The sequence below is a fragment of the Pinus tabuliformis genome, chromosome 5_2 (genome assembly GCF_031772625.1).
Source record: "Pinus tabuliformis cultivar Carrire ecotype Pingquan chromosome 5_2, CPIR1, whole genome shotgun sequence".
NCBI lineage: Eukaryota > Viridiplantae > Streptophyta > Pinopsida > Pinales > Pinaceae > Pinus > Pinus tabuliformis.
In genome coordinates, this window is record NC_142306.1 from 821,924,331 (window position 1) to 821,942,301 (window position 17,971).

The window sequence follows — 17,971 nt, forward strand, 5'->3', positions numbered from 1 at the left end:
TGCCTTAAATTCTGCAAAAATCTGCAGACTGTTGTACACCATGGGTGACAACCGCGCTTATAGTTTATCCACATTCGGATGGTCATCTCCATGAGCACCTAGAAGATTTTGATGTCGCGTATCCTTGTTGCATCCTTCGTGGCCCAGAGCAAAGCGTACTTCGCGGCCTCCGGTAAATCTCTGTCAAGTGTAGGGATTTGTATATCCTCCGGCAATTCCCCTACTACGAGCACTATGGATAGCAACAACCACGCATAGTGGAAGGTTTTACCCTACTCCTGGGCTTCGCGGAAATTTTCTAAAAATTCTATGCAGAGGAATTTGGAAAAGTTATACTGGACCCCCTCTGCGCACTGCTCAGCCAGCACAACCACCAGTGCAGGTACCTCGTCTGCATGGCACTTCTGCATAACTTTGCCTTCTAGAATTTGGGTTGCCATGCGTACCCCTTTGTCCTTGATGTTTGAGATGGTGTAACCCATCTTCTTCTTTTCCAGCTTGTACTTCATCTTCAAGGCCTCTGTGATGACCAAATCACTTCCCTTTCCTTCCAATATGGTCACGAGGTCCTTTCCTTTGTACGAAAGAAGGAAACGCGATGAATCAGGTCTGTCGTGATGGGATGGGCTCCTCCAGCCATAAATACCCATCATGCACCACGCAAAGTAGTTGTCTGATGACGAAAATGGTTATTAGGGGGCGGTGGAAATGCAGCACCCAAAGTAGGTTCAGCAACCCGGCCTTTTCCACACTGCACAACTATTTCCACGGCTCTAATGTTGTTACTACCCCTGCGGTGCACTGCTTCATGAGGTTTCCAGTCTCCAGGTGGGGGAACTTCTCATGGTCAAAGAGATCCCAATCTTCAAATTTCATGGTCGGCACATGGCCCAAGTGCGTGCCTTCAAACATAATGCCATCTAGGAGGAGCGGGGTCTGGAGCGAACTCTTGGTCTCGTCCAGGTCTTTGGGTACTTGGGCCTTCCCTTTCCATGAAGGGACATAGGCGGGCAATTTAGTCATAGAATGCCTAGGCTGAGTATCCACCACCATGCCTTCGTCTTCTTCCTCTATGATAATAAGGACATGTAAATCTTATTCTTCCTCATCTATTTCTATCGTGACAGCTTTCCCCTTCTCTTCCATCAACAATTTTCTACACAGCGGGTTCCTCGGGGACACGTGTATGGGGGCCATTGCTTGTTTATCCTTCTTGGGTCTTGGCATACGTGGTGATTTGGGGATCTCTGCCACAACCCCAACACCTTCTGGAACATCCTCCACAGTTAGGTCCTGCGCGGCCTCATCGACTGTTACCTCTTCTATTCCCAAACCATCCTTAGTTGTTGTCATTGTATCTGGGCTGTAATCTGTCACTCATGAATTTAGGGGCTCAATCAATGCTCGGCTCACAATGCTTAGGGCTCTACTCAATCACTCAATTCTCAAATGACCAAGTGTTGTTTGCTGGGTAGCCCTTTGTGTTTTATAGTGCTTTTTAAATTTGAATTCGACTGTTCCCCCTAATTTCTCTTCATCAATGCTTTCTTGGAGGCAGATTTTCCCAAATCTTTCCCATAAATCACATCTTAAATGCCTGTCGCCCACTCCATTTTGCCTCAAATCAAGCATTGCATCATGAATAGTGACTTCAATGGTCACTTTCTGGCCAACTCACGCGGCAGCACAGCCCCCCGTGCGCGGTCGCAGACCTTGTGACTCTCTTCTTTTGAGCGCATCTCCAATATCGCGCAGCTCCTGGATAGAATAGTTTATATTCCCACACTCCCTTCCAACTACCTGGAACACTAAGACTATCCTTCCCTTGGCTAGTCAGGTGGTTGCACCACACATGTGGGGCTCCATCCTATCCTCCAACACGGTTCTTGGAGAATCCCCACCTTCTATTATTGTGCTCATCATCGCGCACTTCACCATTTGCAATGCGCTACCCTGGTCACTACACTTGGCAATATGTGGTCCAAGCCAAGGCATCAAACTAACCAATTCACGGCAATAGGCCTTAACCCTATCATCATGATCGCACACACCCTATCTTACCAGCCTAGTCTTTTTGCCAAGAAAATCTTTCGTTATTTCGTCCTCCATCTTCTTGACTTCCACGTCCATCAAAGCACTTTTCTTTCTTAACCGTACCCTTTCTTCTTCCAATATGTGGAGTTTGAGGTGTCCCTTTTGGATTGCTTTCTCAAGTCCCATGCGTTCTGTTTCTTGTGGCTGTGTGATCCCTCCTTTTTGGGCTTCACAAACCATCGTATCTATGGGTGCTACTGTGCGCGGTCTAGGCTTTGCATGCTCTATAGGGATTATAGCCTCTTCTTTATACTTCAGCTTCGGAAGTGCTCGTGCAATCAAGGTTTTGTACATGGTCCTATAAGCCCATAGAACCGTTGGTACACGCAGATCCCAGTCAGTGTGTCTCACATGGTGGACCGCATTCACTACTTCGCACACTTTATCAAAGGCTCTCACGTGGATAATCTTTGGCACACTTGGTCTTATTATACTTCATCATTCGTGCCCTCATCTTTCCTGCTCCTACTTTTTGGTCCTGTTACCTATCGCGAGGACAATATGCATTTGTGCAGCCTGTGTACCATATGCCTGTGCCCATCTGGAGAGGTGGGCATGAAGGCTGTTTTGTTCGTCATACCTCGCTTTCATCCACATCTGAGGCTTTCCAAACTACATGCACATCATTCTTCTACAGTCGTGCCAGTTCTCAAAACTTCTTTTATGTGTACCCCACCATGTTACGGGAGTAGCACGTAGTGCCCATTTCAGAGTGTCAAAACACTGCTGTTCCGGTACTTCTCTTTCAAATTTGTTCAAGAAATCATCCACCTCATTCAACCTATCATACATAGGAAGATCTCTTACCTCTATTGTCACACAATGCAATGACCTTATCATCATGTTGCAGTTGAGCATGGTTGCCTCGTGTAACCAGTTCTACCATCATTCTATCTCCTCGTCTGAATCTGAGGTGTAGGAGCTTTCACACTCCCACAAAATCCTACCATCCACTGTAGGATTCACCCAATCCTACTCCTCTGCAATTATCTTGTAGATATAGTCTAGATCATCACCACTGTCGCAGTCGCGCCCCGGCTCTGTGTAGCGCAATCCTTCTGTAGGATCTAAAGGTACCACTACGCACAATAATTTTTTCTCAAAAAGCATCTTGCGGTTCTTTAGATTTATCACTCCATTCATATCAATGGCCCAATCTATTCCCAGTAGCGTGGGATAGGGATTTTTGTCATCAACAATCTCTATTACTTCAAAATCTGCAAGCGTGCTAGCACCTTTGATATCCACCGTTATTCCCTGTAATCTTCCCATGGTTAGGATCTTTTGCTGATTTTCCATTCACAATTGAATAGGAGACCATTGCAATGTGGGCTTGCCCATGCGCTCCCATGTCTACTTTGGCAAGATGTTCACGTCCAATCCTAGATCCAAAATTACTTGATCCATTTCATATTCCCCAATCTGTGCGGTCAATCTCATCTCCCTTCCTGTTTGTGTTGTGTGCTTCCCGAGCTTCTAGACTACGTGTGGTTCTCCTGGCGCAGTCCCAGCACATCTAGTGATGAGTTCTTGCAGCCCCTTCATAGCCTTGCTATCACGCAGTACCTTCATGCATGTCTCCAGAAAGATAGTGAGCATTGATGGGTCCATTTCTGGTTTCAGTTCGTCTTTACTACCTGAAGTGGAGGCCTCCGCGAAGCTCTTCTTAGCTTCCATGAATGTCTCCTTCACGCGCTCCAAATCAAATTTTGGTTCCTTTGTTAGAGCCTTGTGAACTCAAGCACTCTCTTCAGGCTACTTACCTTTGTCATCTCATGTCGTAATACCACTTCGGAGCACGATATTTACATTTGTTTCTTCCTAGCACGGCTCAGACCTCATCATTTGCAGGTTCTGGGTCAAGGGAGGTAGGAGTGCTCCTTTATCGCGCAACCTTGCTATCAGCGTGGGACAGTCCTCCATCTCATGATCAAACTGGGTACAATATAAGCATAATGGTCTCGTAGGATTTGTACAATCGCGGGCATAACGCCCTGGCCCTCGGAAATTGTAACAAATTAGCTATCCGCAACCCCTTCTTGGTCCCATTCCACCTCGACCGCATCCACACCCCTGAAATCCAGTGCACACCATCCCTGCATTTTGATCGAGGGCTTGCGTTTCAGTCTAAACTCTATATGTATAGTCTGATCCATCATCATTTCATAACTTCTATAGGTGTGCTCATCATGGCCTACTGATCTGTAGAAATTACAGAACCACTGCTAGAACGTTTGCCTATACTTCTGTAATAGATGGCAGTTATTTGTAGCATGCTTGCCTCCTATCTGACAAATCACGCACCATAATGCAGGTGTCGTGCTCGGTCCTACTTATGCCTCTGGTCTCAATGGCATTGGCCCTCCTCCCGCCAGGTAGTTCGCGAAGACTAGACAATGGTCCTTGTCATGTCCTTGGCCTTTGCACTTTATGCACCATACCTCCTCGCGTGCTTCTAGGCGAGTTGTCCTATCTTGTTTCAAGCTCTGCATCTCAAGACACAAGTTTTTCAACTGCACGTGGATCTGTTGGACTCCCAAGTTAGGATCTTGTATCGGGGTCTCATGCAGTCTCATTGCAATCTCCAAGGCCTTGGCCTGAGTGGATAGCTTCTACTGTGATAGTGCGGTCCTTAGATGCAACGTTAGCGATGCTACAAACCATGCACGGTGTTGCCCATCTGTCAAGGTCATATTGGCTTCATGAATCATACACTTTAGTCTTTGATCCAGCTCCCAGGGGGTCTCACTTGGAAGCATCATGATTTCCTTAAATCCGATAATCGACTGTGTCTCTGATTTTGGCCTGCTAAATTCCCTATTTGGCGCAGCTTGGATATCTGCAATCCCTACATTTGGGTTGTCATTGGAATGCTTAATGTACCCCATCAGTGCGTGATCCCGTAAAGCGCTGACCAGTGTTGCTTTCTTTATGTTGTCATTCATGACTTCCTGTGCTTCCCATATAGCCTTTACTACAAACCAAAATTGGTCTGAATCTTCATTCCCTACTCCTTTGAACACCGGCAACTTTATAGTGCTCGCCATATTGAACTGTGGTGGTGGCATAGGTGGTGTGGGTGAAGATGGGGGTGAAGATGGTGAAACTGGTGGTGGTGTAGATGGGGGTGGTATGAGCGGAATTCGTGGTCTTATCAGACCGATCGCACTTCTTGGTGAAACTTTTGTGAGATCTTCCTCACTTTCCCATGGAGGTGAAATCACGGGACTAGTTTCTACTTCTTCCCTACCTTCATTTTTGTAGATCTTCCCACTTCACGTAGTCCCAAACATCAATTTATCGCATAACCCACTTTTCACACATTTGCATTTTAATCCAAGTGTTCAAATATTTAACGTACCTACCTCACGGTCCTTTGAGGAAGCATTGTTTCGCCTCGCTATAGCTGACTGAAGTGTCTACTGCGAACTCGGTGATAAACCCTCCTATGATTTGATCGAGCCAATGGTCCACAGCGTGCCTGATCTTATCTTCTAATGTTTCCAGTCTGTGCACCAACTTTGGAGTCCACACAATAAGTTTGTCGAGCCTACACCTTCCTTGACTGTCTTCTAGCTTCGCGATCCACTCATACAGCTCAGAGGGGAAGGATGCAAAGAAAAATTCGTGGATTTCAATATATAAGTAGCGCTCTAACCACTCCTCCTTCGATACTCGCGAATTCATGTTTTCCTGCACCTCGAACTCGTGAATCTTCCTATCCAACCACTCTTCAATTTCTTTCTTTGTCAGATTCCAGTGACATGACATCAAACATCTCTTATGCAGATCCCGGTCCTAGCAACAAAACCATTTTTTGTCTTATTGGGGCTTGATGTAGGTTCAGAGTTAAGTTAGCCAAAAAAAACCCAGTACTACTGTCCCTTTCAACAACAATCTGTGGAGCGTGGACTAAGGTCTCACCCGAAGTAGTATAGGAGGGTGCTATAACCAGGTTTCTGCACCCTCGAGATGTCTGATGGGTTCAAGAGGTCTGTGGTTCAATCCTGCGCACAAGTCGCTTCGCGCACTTTCCTTTACTTCGCAGCCTGATATACTGCCTTCGTGCAACCCTACTCAAGGGCTGAACATTGCACTTCTGCATTATTACCCAAGACTTCATTGATATTCCACTGTTAGTTGATTACCTTAGCCTACTTGCATGCTTTAAGTTATACTTAACAATATAAACCATTCATATAGGTGCGCGGAGTAAATAAACAATATATTTGCAATTTATATCAAACATGCATTAACCCAAGAACAGATACACAAATTGGTAACAAAACTTCTCTTTATTAATTTCTTCCTCGGTTATAGAATCGACTTCGCCCTATGCACTCAGCTACAGGGGTCCGCGCACTCAGCTACGGACTACTAGGCCTCTGCGCACTCAGCTACAGAGACTTCTCCTACTCTACGACCCAAGACACACTTAGTCGCTTAGACTCTTTCTTCTCTCTACTCTTATTCCATCCCTCTCGTTTTCTTCTACACTTAGAGCCTCGCTCTATTTATACAATCCCATGGTCCGCAGACCATGGGTAGGTCTATCCAGCCGACATTACATTACAAAACTAGGGCGAACAACCCTGTGACTCTATCATACATTTCGTGTTCCGCCCCTGCAATTTGTGGAGTCTTTACAACAATATTGGGTCAAAACTTGGGCTTTGAGCCCGAAAACATGTCTTGAGGGGGATTCCATGCCCAACAAGGGACATGCTCAGGTATCATTTCTCTATGGATCTTGCTATTATGTTTCTTTTATTGATGATGCAACCAAGAAAACTTGGAATTGTTGTATTCGAAATAAATCTGATGTATTTGATACTTTCAAGAAATGGAAATCTTTTGTTGAGAATGAGACACAAAAAAAGTTGAAGTGTCTTTTCTGAATTCAAGCTTCTGTGATCCATATTACATTAAGAAGAGTATTTTCGGTAGAAATCACATAGGAGAAAAATTTATCCTATGTGATTTCTACCGAAAAGACTTCTTAAAGTTGAAGTGTCTCATATCAGACAATGGTGGTGAATATTGAAGCAAAGACTTTGATAAGTATTGTTCAGAGCATGGAATTCGCAGAGAGAAGACAGTTCAAGGAACACCACAGGAAAATGGTGTGTCAGAAAGAATGAACAGGACAATCATGGATCATGCAAGGTGCATGAGATTGCATGCAAAAATTCCTTTACAATTTTGGGTAGATATTGTAGATATTTTTGTTTATCTAATAAACAGAGGGCCTTCAAGTTCATTGGATGGTGGTATTCCAAACAAGGCATGGACACATAAAAAGGTAAACTACTCATTTTTAAAGACTTTCGATTGTGAAGCCTTTGTCCACATTAATAAAGAAGATAGAAAAAATCTTGAGGCAAAATCAAAGGAATGCACCTTTATTGGATATGGTGTTAATGATTTTGGTTATCGCTTATATAATTATGAAAATCACAAAATCATTAGGAGTATATATGTCATATTCAATGAAAGGGTCTTTTATAAGGATCATATGTAGGAAAAGAAACAGGAAAAAGTAAACAGAGAATACACAGTGCTTGATGAGATCACAAAAAAGTAAAGGTGTCCAAAAATCATAATGATCAACAACAACAACAACAACATACACCTCAAACACCTGAAAGAGGTGTTAGAAGATCTACCAAGATAAGTAGACCCCCTGAATTATACTCTCCTTCATTATATTATGTATTGTTGATTGATTCTGGTGAGCCAAAATGTTATGAAGAAGCAATGCAGGTAGAAACTAGGAAGAAGTGGGAGCTAGCCATGAAAGAAGAGATGGAATCCTTGGTACATAATCAGACTTGGGACTTAGTCAAGTTGCCACCAAGTAAAACAACATTGAAGAATAAATGGGTTTAGATGTTGAAGGAAGAAGATGGAGGTAGAAAAAGGTATAAAACTAAACTTGTGGTGAAGGGGTTTTCATAGACAAAATGTATAAAATTTGATGAAATATTTTCTCTTGTTGTTAAAATGACTTCAATCAAAACTATTTTAAGTCTAGTAGCAGTAAAAGATTTGCATCTTGAGAAGTTAGATGTAAAGAAGACATTTCTACATGGGGATTTGGAGGAAGAGATCTATATGCAGCAGCAATAAAGATATGAGGTCAAACGGAAGGAGAAACTAGTGTATAGGTTGAAGAAGAGCTTGTATGGCTTAAAACAGACTCCAAGACAGTGGTATCTAAAATTTGATAGGTTTATGTCTGAACAAGGTTATACTATATGTCACTCTGATAATTGTGTTTATATCAAAAGGAAAAATATGGTAGCTATATTATATTTTTATTGTATGTAGATGACATGCTTGTTACAAGGTCCAACATGCAGGAAATGAATGTGCTCAAGGAAAAATTGGCAAATGCATTTGCAATGAAGGATTTGAGTGCTGCAAAAAAAATCCTTGGTATGAGAATAACTAGAGACAAGAAAAAACTCAAATTAACATTGTCTCAGAGTCAGTACATACAAAAGGTTTTGGAAAGATGCAGAATGAAAAACCAGTTAGTACACCTTTGGCTAGGCATTTCAAACTAAGTAAGGAAATGTGTCACAAGACTCAGGAAGTCATGGATTATATGTCTAAAGTTCCATGTGCATCAGCAGTTGGAAGCTTAATGTATGCAATGGTTTGCACAAGGCCTGATAGTGCACAATCCAATAACAGGTACATGAACAATCCAAGAAAATAACATTGGATAGAAGTGAAGTGGATTCTCAAGTATTTGATAGGTACCACAAATCAAGCATTATGATTTGGTGGTTCAAACATTGCTTTATAGGGATATGTTGATGTATATATGCCAAGTGATAGAGATAACAAGAGGAGCACCACAGGGTATGTGTTTACTGTAGGTGGAACATATGTCAGTTGGGTTTCAAAAATGCAAAGTATTGTTTCACTTTCAACAACGGAAGCAGAGTATGTTGCTGCTACAAAGGCTAGTAAAGAAATGAATTGGTTGCAAAGTTTTATGGATGAATTGGGTAAGAAGTAGGGTTATCATCTTGCAAAGAACTCAACATTTCATTCCAATACTAAACATATACAAATCAAGTACCATTTCGCATGGTCAGTGTTGGAAGATGGATAGTTGAAGCTCGAAAAGATACACACTAGCCAGAATCTTGCAAATATGTTAAAAAAAGTTGTAACCAGGGAGAAACTGAGATTCAACTTGGTTTCAATTAGTCTTTAAGCATGATGATGAATATGAGAAACATCCAGGTCCAAATTGGAAGCATTGTCCAACAAATAAAACAATGGTGGAGTTTCTAGAATTAGTCTCCAAGTGGGATATTGTTGGGTGTGGAGCATGATTATCTTCTTTATTCAGAGGTATCGTCGCATTGGACCCCAGTTCGTAATGAGGAGGAAATGTTGCTAGTTGGATCACCGTCAGGGGGATCTAAAGGTGGGGGGGAAACGATTATTTTATGAACCCCCTCTGACAGGGGTTCAGGGGCAGCGAATCTAAAAATAGATGTAAAATTGCCTTGTAAAATATTGTAATTTCATAGTCAATATGAGTCGTTCATTAGGTGGATGATCTAACGGTAGAAGTTATATTTAATTTATGGTTTTTTTCCCTATAAGGAAATCCCTCGCTATATATGATGGAATTGTATTGCGGCTAATATATATGTGTGTATTCTAAGTGAGAAAGAGAGAGGAGACAGTGTGAGAGCGAAGAGGAAATTACAACAGATCTGATGTAGGTTGTATCTCTTCATTTTGTTGGATAATATAAAGGAATGATTGGTTGTTTCTCCATGGATGTAACCCAAATTGGGTGAACCATGTATATCTGTGTCTCTCTTGTTTTATGTGTTTTCTATGTTTTTGTTTCTACAATGATTTTTGTTCCATTGCTCTGTAATATGTAATTTTCTAACACCAAGGTATTTGTTAAGGCCTAAGCTATATAAGGATATGGAGATCAAAGTGGTTCAAGTGCATGATTTGGGTTATGGATGAATTGTTTGATTTGAAATAAATGTGCTCCCGAGAATGTGATGATGGATCAAATCTTATAGATATGAAATGACTACATATTGAATAATCTATTTATGATATCTGATGATGATGTTATGATTTATGTCTTTTATAGTATATGCCGATATATGGGTTTGATAAGAGTTTTGTTGTGCAGTGAAGGTATGAGTCAATAATTACAAATTTGTACGCATGTTTATTTCAGAAAAGGCGCGTACATACGCAGATCAGATTCTAAGTGGTAGCATATCGATTATGTAGTATTGTTAGATATGTACGTGGGTATCAAATATGAAAGGCACGTACATACACAGAAGTGTTTTGTAAGGGTCATGTGCATATGTTGGGGTTTTGTTGAAAATGATGTTTAATCAACTTGATCAATCCAGTTTTGTTTGTTGTTGTCTGTCAATGAAGTCTTCCATGATGATATGGGTTTCACAGTGATGGTTGAGGTTGAATGATTTGTTGAATAGTAATGATGTTGTTATCTGTATGTGGTTCAGAGATCTGTGATTGGTTATGTAAGTGACTCAATGAGTATTTCAGTTTGACAATGATTCATTTTTAGGGTTCAGTTTTTTGAGATCTGTAAGCAGGTATGATTCATGGAAAGTGCATATATATATATGAATATGCTTAAGAACACTAGCGTATATATTCTAGTATATGGTTGATCAAGGTTTGCAGTGACAAAATCTAGTTTCTGTGATTAATAATATGCGGATTGGTATTCGGGTGAATGGATTTACAGTGATCTGATTGCTTTGGTTGTTTGAGATTGATTTGGGTCTCAGTTGGTACAATGATTAAGTGATTTGATATGATGATCAGATTTCGATTTAATTATTTGGAATTGGGCTTAAATGATGGTAGTGGATCTAGTCTGAAAATTTGATGAAACGTGGCCTACAAGTTTGATGTTTTGGTTCAGGGGGATCCAATATGAAAATTATGAAATGTGGTCCACAAAGATGTTGAGGGTTGAAGCCTTCAGTGAAGAAGTCAAAGCTTCCTTCCAGTGGTAGCTGGTAAATCAGATCGGCGGGTAGGAGCTCCATTTTAGTGGGTGTCCGTAAATGAGATCAGGGGGTTGGTGCTCCCTTCCATTGGGTTTTGGAGAACAAGAGAAGTTTGTAGCCTTCTGTAGGTGGTTGCTTGCGTGCTGGTATGAGTTTGCAACAATATAAGATTGTAATATGTTTCTTTATAATAAAATATAAAGACAAAGACAACAACAATGGTGGCATTAGATAAACTTTGAGCTCTAAAATGGGCCTCCTAGGAAAAATTTACAACCAAAATAAACTTTATAAGAACCAATAGGATTCAAGATGATGATGTCAACCATGGGGGAATGATTCACCATTTTTGGGGTAAAAAATTAAAAAGATTAAAAAATAATAAAACTATTTTTTTAACTTGTATTTTCAACATATCTCCCTACGGTTTTACTCAAATTTCAAGTGGGACTACTCCTTGGATGCAAAATTTAATTCTTCGTCCAAGGAATACTCATGTTGCATACTTCTCATGGACTCTACTACACAAAAAAAAAATGAGAAATACATGAAAAATTGTGATTGCAATTATGTTTTTCAAGTATTTCTCATTTTTCATGTAACAAGGTCCATCAAAAGTATGCAACATGGGTACTCCTTGGATGAGGAATCAAATTATGAATCCAACGAGTGTTCTCGCTAGAAATTTGAGTAAACCCATAGGGAGATAAGTTGAAAAAGTAGTTTTTTTTTTTTTCCCTCTAAAATTTGATGATGTAATCTAATCTTATTTTATTGTTTCCACTATTATTTTATAATTTCCTTAGGAGGCCCATTTTAGACCTCAAAATTCCCTTAATGTTTTCTCCCACATTGGGTTTCCACCCAAAAATCATGGTGTTCATGTGTGTTGAAGTGTTTCTTATGTGTGATGGTTTGATCTGTTCTTACTGTACATTGTTATGGTTTAGTTAATGCATATTGAAGTATAATACACTAGTTCAAGTTAAAAATATGATGAATTAACTGAAAAGTAAGTCAACTGGATATATGTTAGTTGTTTGCATAATAGTCGCATATATACGCATGTTTACTTCAGTATAGTCGCGTACAGAATCTGAATAAGAAAAGAAAATTTTAAGTAAGTCTTAAAATATTGATTCCCAGCCCTCCCCCCTCCCCTGCCCCGCACTCTTAGTATTTTTCCCAACACAAAGTTCCTAACCATCTATTATAGAAGGACAACGTTGCATCTACAAGATCATCAAGCTCTTTGGAATTGTAGTATGGCATAGGCATCATGTGGAGTAGGAGTGGAATAGTTTGCCCTAAATTCCTCAAATAATTTATGCAAAACCACTTCGAAAAACCATCTCAAACTCAAGTAAAAATAGCCACTCATTAGAGACAGTAACCATAGATGCATTGAAGTAGATCATACTTGACGGTTAAGTGCATAATAATAATTCAAATCTAGATCATCTTCAAATATCCAACTAGACCAAGTCCCGTAAAAGTGTTCCCTAACTTTTTAGAGGTAACTAGGTAATCAACCAATTAGGTGCTTCCAGCCCCCAAGGATGTTGATTTTTGTAGCTCAGAAGGTACTTCTAGTCTTGTTTCTTGACTAGCAGGCCCTTGATTTGCCTCTTTAGGAGTTTTCATGCAACAAGTGGAGTGTGTGAGTTGAATGCATGTGGATTAGTTGCATGTGATATGCATGTAATGCAAGCTAAATTTATGATTTATACTTGAATTAAAGTAAAGAAATCTAAAGATAAGAAAGTTAACTAAAGTTAAGTCACTTATCTTTAGTTAACTTGATGAGCTAATTTTGGGTGTCAATCTTAGCTTACAAAAGTTATAAATTGAAACTAAGGGTTAACACAACAAAGACACTACTCTTGGGAGGAGGAGGAGTGTGATACTCCAGTGTGTTGGGTTCAAGGAAGTTGCAAGGAGCAACGAGGGAGATAGATCCAAATCATCCAAGGAAGATCGAAGGAAAGATATAGATCTTGACCAGCTCGACAACTCCAAGTTTATTCTTTCTTATGTAATTCCTCATTTGGGTCACTATCCCAGGATGGGAGCCCAAGTAAGTTCTGAGTTTTATTAATGATGAACTAATTTGTTGGGCACAAATATGTGTCTTGTTGTGATTCATGCGCTAATTATGTCCCAACCATATTTTGCATTTTTCTTTCTCTTTTAGTTGTCGTCATCATATGCTCTTGTATTCTTGTAGTTGCATCAACCTCCAGGGAAAATTTTTTCAGATCTACTCATAGATGTGGATGTATGGGTGCCAAACCCCAATGAACCAATGACAGTTAACCCGAAGGATGGAGGTGGTATCAAGCGAATGATGAAGGATGTTACATATGGAATGATAACAGACACACTACTTCAATCCAAGTTTCCCAAGTAGTGTCCCTCATATAACCTTAAGGATTTAGAGGAGGTCCCATTGTACTAAGGCTCAAAACTCATCCCCCTGGTAAGGTGAGAGAACAAGTTTACAGTCAAGATTGGTCAATCATCCAAATTACCCTTTTATTCATGTTAAAATCTCCAAAAAATTACGTAAAAGCACTTGATTACAAAATGGTTAAAGTACCTTCCAAGTGTTAGTCCACCTTCATTCAAGTGGAATTTTGAATGGTGAGAAGTGCACAATCCATGAAAATGGTAGATGAATGTGGCATATCATCACTGAGCAATGTGTAGGGTTGTTGGTTGGCTGTCCAAGATAGGATTAAAGTTTGTCCTATAAGGTTAACCATTTTGGTGGGTAACAAACACTTTAAAAACCATTAATTTCTTCACCCCACATCTCCTACTGGAGTTACATGCCCATTCTCTAACACAAACATTGTATAAATGTCCAGAGATAACCATTTGACTCTTATTTTTATATTGTTTTGTGTTAATTTTTTAATCCGCAATGATAAAGGTACTTAATTAATTGCAGGCTAATATAGAGTGCCATATGGAAGATATTTCCTTGGATGATGAAGGTGAGATTCCAGACAAAAGTTTGCTGATATAATGGATATGCAAAGAAAAAAAACTGCCATAATATCACAGTGCACTCAACAAGGCCAGGAAAAGTGCCTAAATTTTTTCAGATTTGAATGACATTAATTAAACTTTTATTGCAATGGGTTACAGGAACTTGCATTGAATGTTGCTCCAGTGTTGTTTTTTTCTTTCTCTTTTGAAGTGGGCTTGCATCCAAATTCACGAAGGACTTGCCCCTGACCTTGTGCATTGAGATATTGCGTCCAGCCTTGGATTTGATAGTTAAGTTTGTTAATCTTGTCAAATCCATTAATGTTGTAAAATACTTTTTCATGGTTTACACCTAGGTTTTCATCATTGTCAAATTTTCCATTTGGCCAATTAAACACAACCCACTTGAGAAGTGTGCTTTAGATCTACATGGATGCATATCTAACATATTCTAACTTACAGGGTTTCAATCTCAAGAGTTTGGTTATCTTTAGGCCAGTACTAGTAAGATTGTTTGTTGTTACTTATCCTCCGATGGAAAATTAATAGCCAGTGATCGACATGAGAAGAAGGTAGTGTATATACACTTTAACAAACTGGAGTAATTTTCTGAAATCTATGCAAAATCTAATGTGATGGCTAAAGAAATTCTAATTCAGTTTTAAACTTTGAGGAAATGCATGTAGCGGTGTGGTAGAAAAGATTATAATTGATTTCTCCTTAGATGTACATTCTTTCTTGTCGAAGGTTTGTGTTGATTTTGTGAGATTATTTATATAGACTTTGGAGTTGTGGAATATAGATAAGAACAAGAATAAGCTAATCCTCGCTCATGAAAGTCTCATTTCTGCACTAGCTGCTTCTGAGGCAACATGCATTGTTATTTCTACAAGTACATGACAAGACTCTGAAGTTTTGGAAGTAAATAAATAAGGTCCCTGCAATGTAGTAGGCAAAGTTTTTTATTTTATTTTTATCATTGTTATAATGTTTTCAAAGGAAATAACACAATTGCGGAGACAAAAAAGAATAAGTTATTATTCAATGATAACAATGAAAAACATGTCACATAATCTTGACGATACGACTAACGATACAAGAAATATGATTAATGTTGACACATTTTTTTCGGATGAAAAGAAATATGGTATATATAATGTACCAGTGCATATAGAAATGTTCATATGTAATACAGTCTATCAATATGGAGATATAATATGACGCACATGTGCATAATAGATGGGAAATTTATTTGCCTCAACAACCAAAAATGCAGTATGATTCAGCCTACAAATAAACTAACAACCTCATATATTTCCAAAAATATATGTCCAAATAGCGCTATCAGGGGCGGGGAAAAAACATAAAAGAAGCATAAACATTGGGAAGAAAAAGAAATAAAAATCATGGAACAGGGATAGAGCCCTTAGCTTGTATTTGTCCATCAGCCAATAGTGCATAGTGTATGTTTCCATGTGGATCATTTATGTTGATCTTTGACAGTGAATCAACAACCCTGTTTCTTTCTCTGAAGATGTGAGTGAAGCTAATAGAGTGGAAATATCTTCTGAGTAGAGATATCTAATTTATCTAGGCCTAAAGATGAGGAGGAGAACAAATTGAGCCCTTGGTTATATGATGTATAAGTACCTGCGAGTCCCCAAAAACATGTAATGTGTCAATGGACAGTTGATGTGAAAATAAAAGTAAGCCTCATAGAGCTAGGACCTCTACCCTCATGTTTATGCTTCGGCCACCATTCAAGTGAATCTTGTAATGAGTAATGTGATCCAGGCAAAGCCATACCCCGCATCCACATAATTGTCAATGGGCCACACCATCAAAATATCCTACAGGGAAATGTATGGGATGTGCAGTGGATCTGAGAGAAAGGTCCCAAGAGTGTCTATGTTGTGACACATTCCCCTCAAGCCATTGGATAATTTTAAGGGCAATATGATGATTTTTTATCGGGGAGCCCTCGAAAATGAATGCATTTCGAGCCTTCCATATTTCCCAAATGGTGTAAAAAGGGGTGGCTTTGTGTTTCCCCCCCCACTCCAACCACCAAATGTAGCAATCATGTACGTGTGTGAAACCTATGTAAGACATATTAAGAAAATGGCATATGCCCAAGGAGACTCAAAAAGAGATAGGACATTCAATAAAGAGATAGGAATTGTGTTCAGTTGTGTCGCAGCATAGTGAGCATCTCCTAGGACCCTGGATACCCTTCTTGCAAAGATTATCCCACGTGAGGTTTTTATTATGCTATACCAACCAATTAAACATAGTGATTTTGTGAGGAATATGAAGTTTCCATACCTTATGGTACAAGTTTGGATGTAGTCCTTGGGAAGTGCAGATAAGGTATTTATATATATCTGCAACCACAACTCCTTTTGATTTTAGTGCACCCGCCCATGTAATGTGATCTTCCTCCCCCCCGTTGCACAATCTCGTCGGTCTAAGTGTGCAAATTAATGTTTCCCATTCCAAATTAGATCATCAGGTATTCCAAAATCCTCAGCCCGTCTCCATATAGGTGTGTTACCATTCCATCCACCGATAACCTGATTCAAATAGAATATGCCTACTGCATGCAAACTATGCAGAAGATGTTTTGATAACTATTGTGTGTCAATGACATCCTTAATCAAATCTGTACCAATAATGATCTGCGAGCCACTGTTGAAGTTCTAGCAAATTCTCTTAAGAAAAATCCCCTTCACCTTTTAAAAACTCCTCCAAATATATGATCCACTTACATTCCCAAGTGTGCCTATCCTACTCCATGCCACAAGGTCCCGCCTGTACAAATATTTTTTAATTATGATGCCCCGCCACAGACCTTTCATGTGCAGACCTCACCAAAGGGAATTCAAGAGGAGTGCCCATCTGAATACCTCGGTATCCAAAATGCCCCATCAACCCACTTCCTTCAAAATTGTTAGATTATCCAGTTTTGTAAGGTGATATTTTCCTTTAGTATTTTAACTCACCCAAATGAAGTGCGCTACAATAGATTTTATTTTATGGATGATGATTGTAGGAAGACTGAATAGGTGTGAACAGTACATTCCCATTTGTAGAAGTACTGCTTGTACAAGAATGAATCTTCCCCCAACTGAAAACCATCTATGAGTCTAGGAATTTATCCTCTTTTTAATTTTATCTAAAATGTAGTACCAGTCTTCATTCATGTAATTTACTGGCTTTAATTTACATCTCAGATATGTGATTCCCTCCAACAATGGTTTACCATTGTAATTGAACATGTTGGAAATGTCGGTGATATCCCTCATATCCCCCGCTGAGTATAGGATGTATGACTTAGAGTCATTTGCCATCAATCTTGTAGTAGACCAGAATCGAGCCAATATGTTGTGGAAGTTTATCCATAAGACCCTGGACAGCACACCAAATACCAATATATCATCTAAAAATAGGTTGTGAGAAACCAATATACCAGAGCATATACATAATCCTTTAAATATACCTTCTACGGTAGCCACTCTAATCTTGTTGCTTAAAAAGTCCATTGCCAGAATGAATAAAAGTGGTGATAGTGAGCATTCTTAGCGAAGTCCCCGCCTACCACCAAAAAAATCTGATGGGTAACCATTAATCAAAATAAAAAAGTGTGCACCAGATACACATACCATAATCCATTCAATGATAGGATTTGAGAGTCCAATATTCAGTAATACAAATCTCAGAAATTCCCAATCCAAGAAGTCGTAAGCCTTACAAAGGTCAATCTTCATACTAAAATCTTTTAAATGTTGGCACATTATCAATGCCTAATTATCAATACATAGTTAATAGATAAT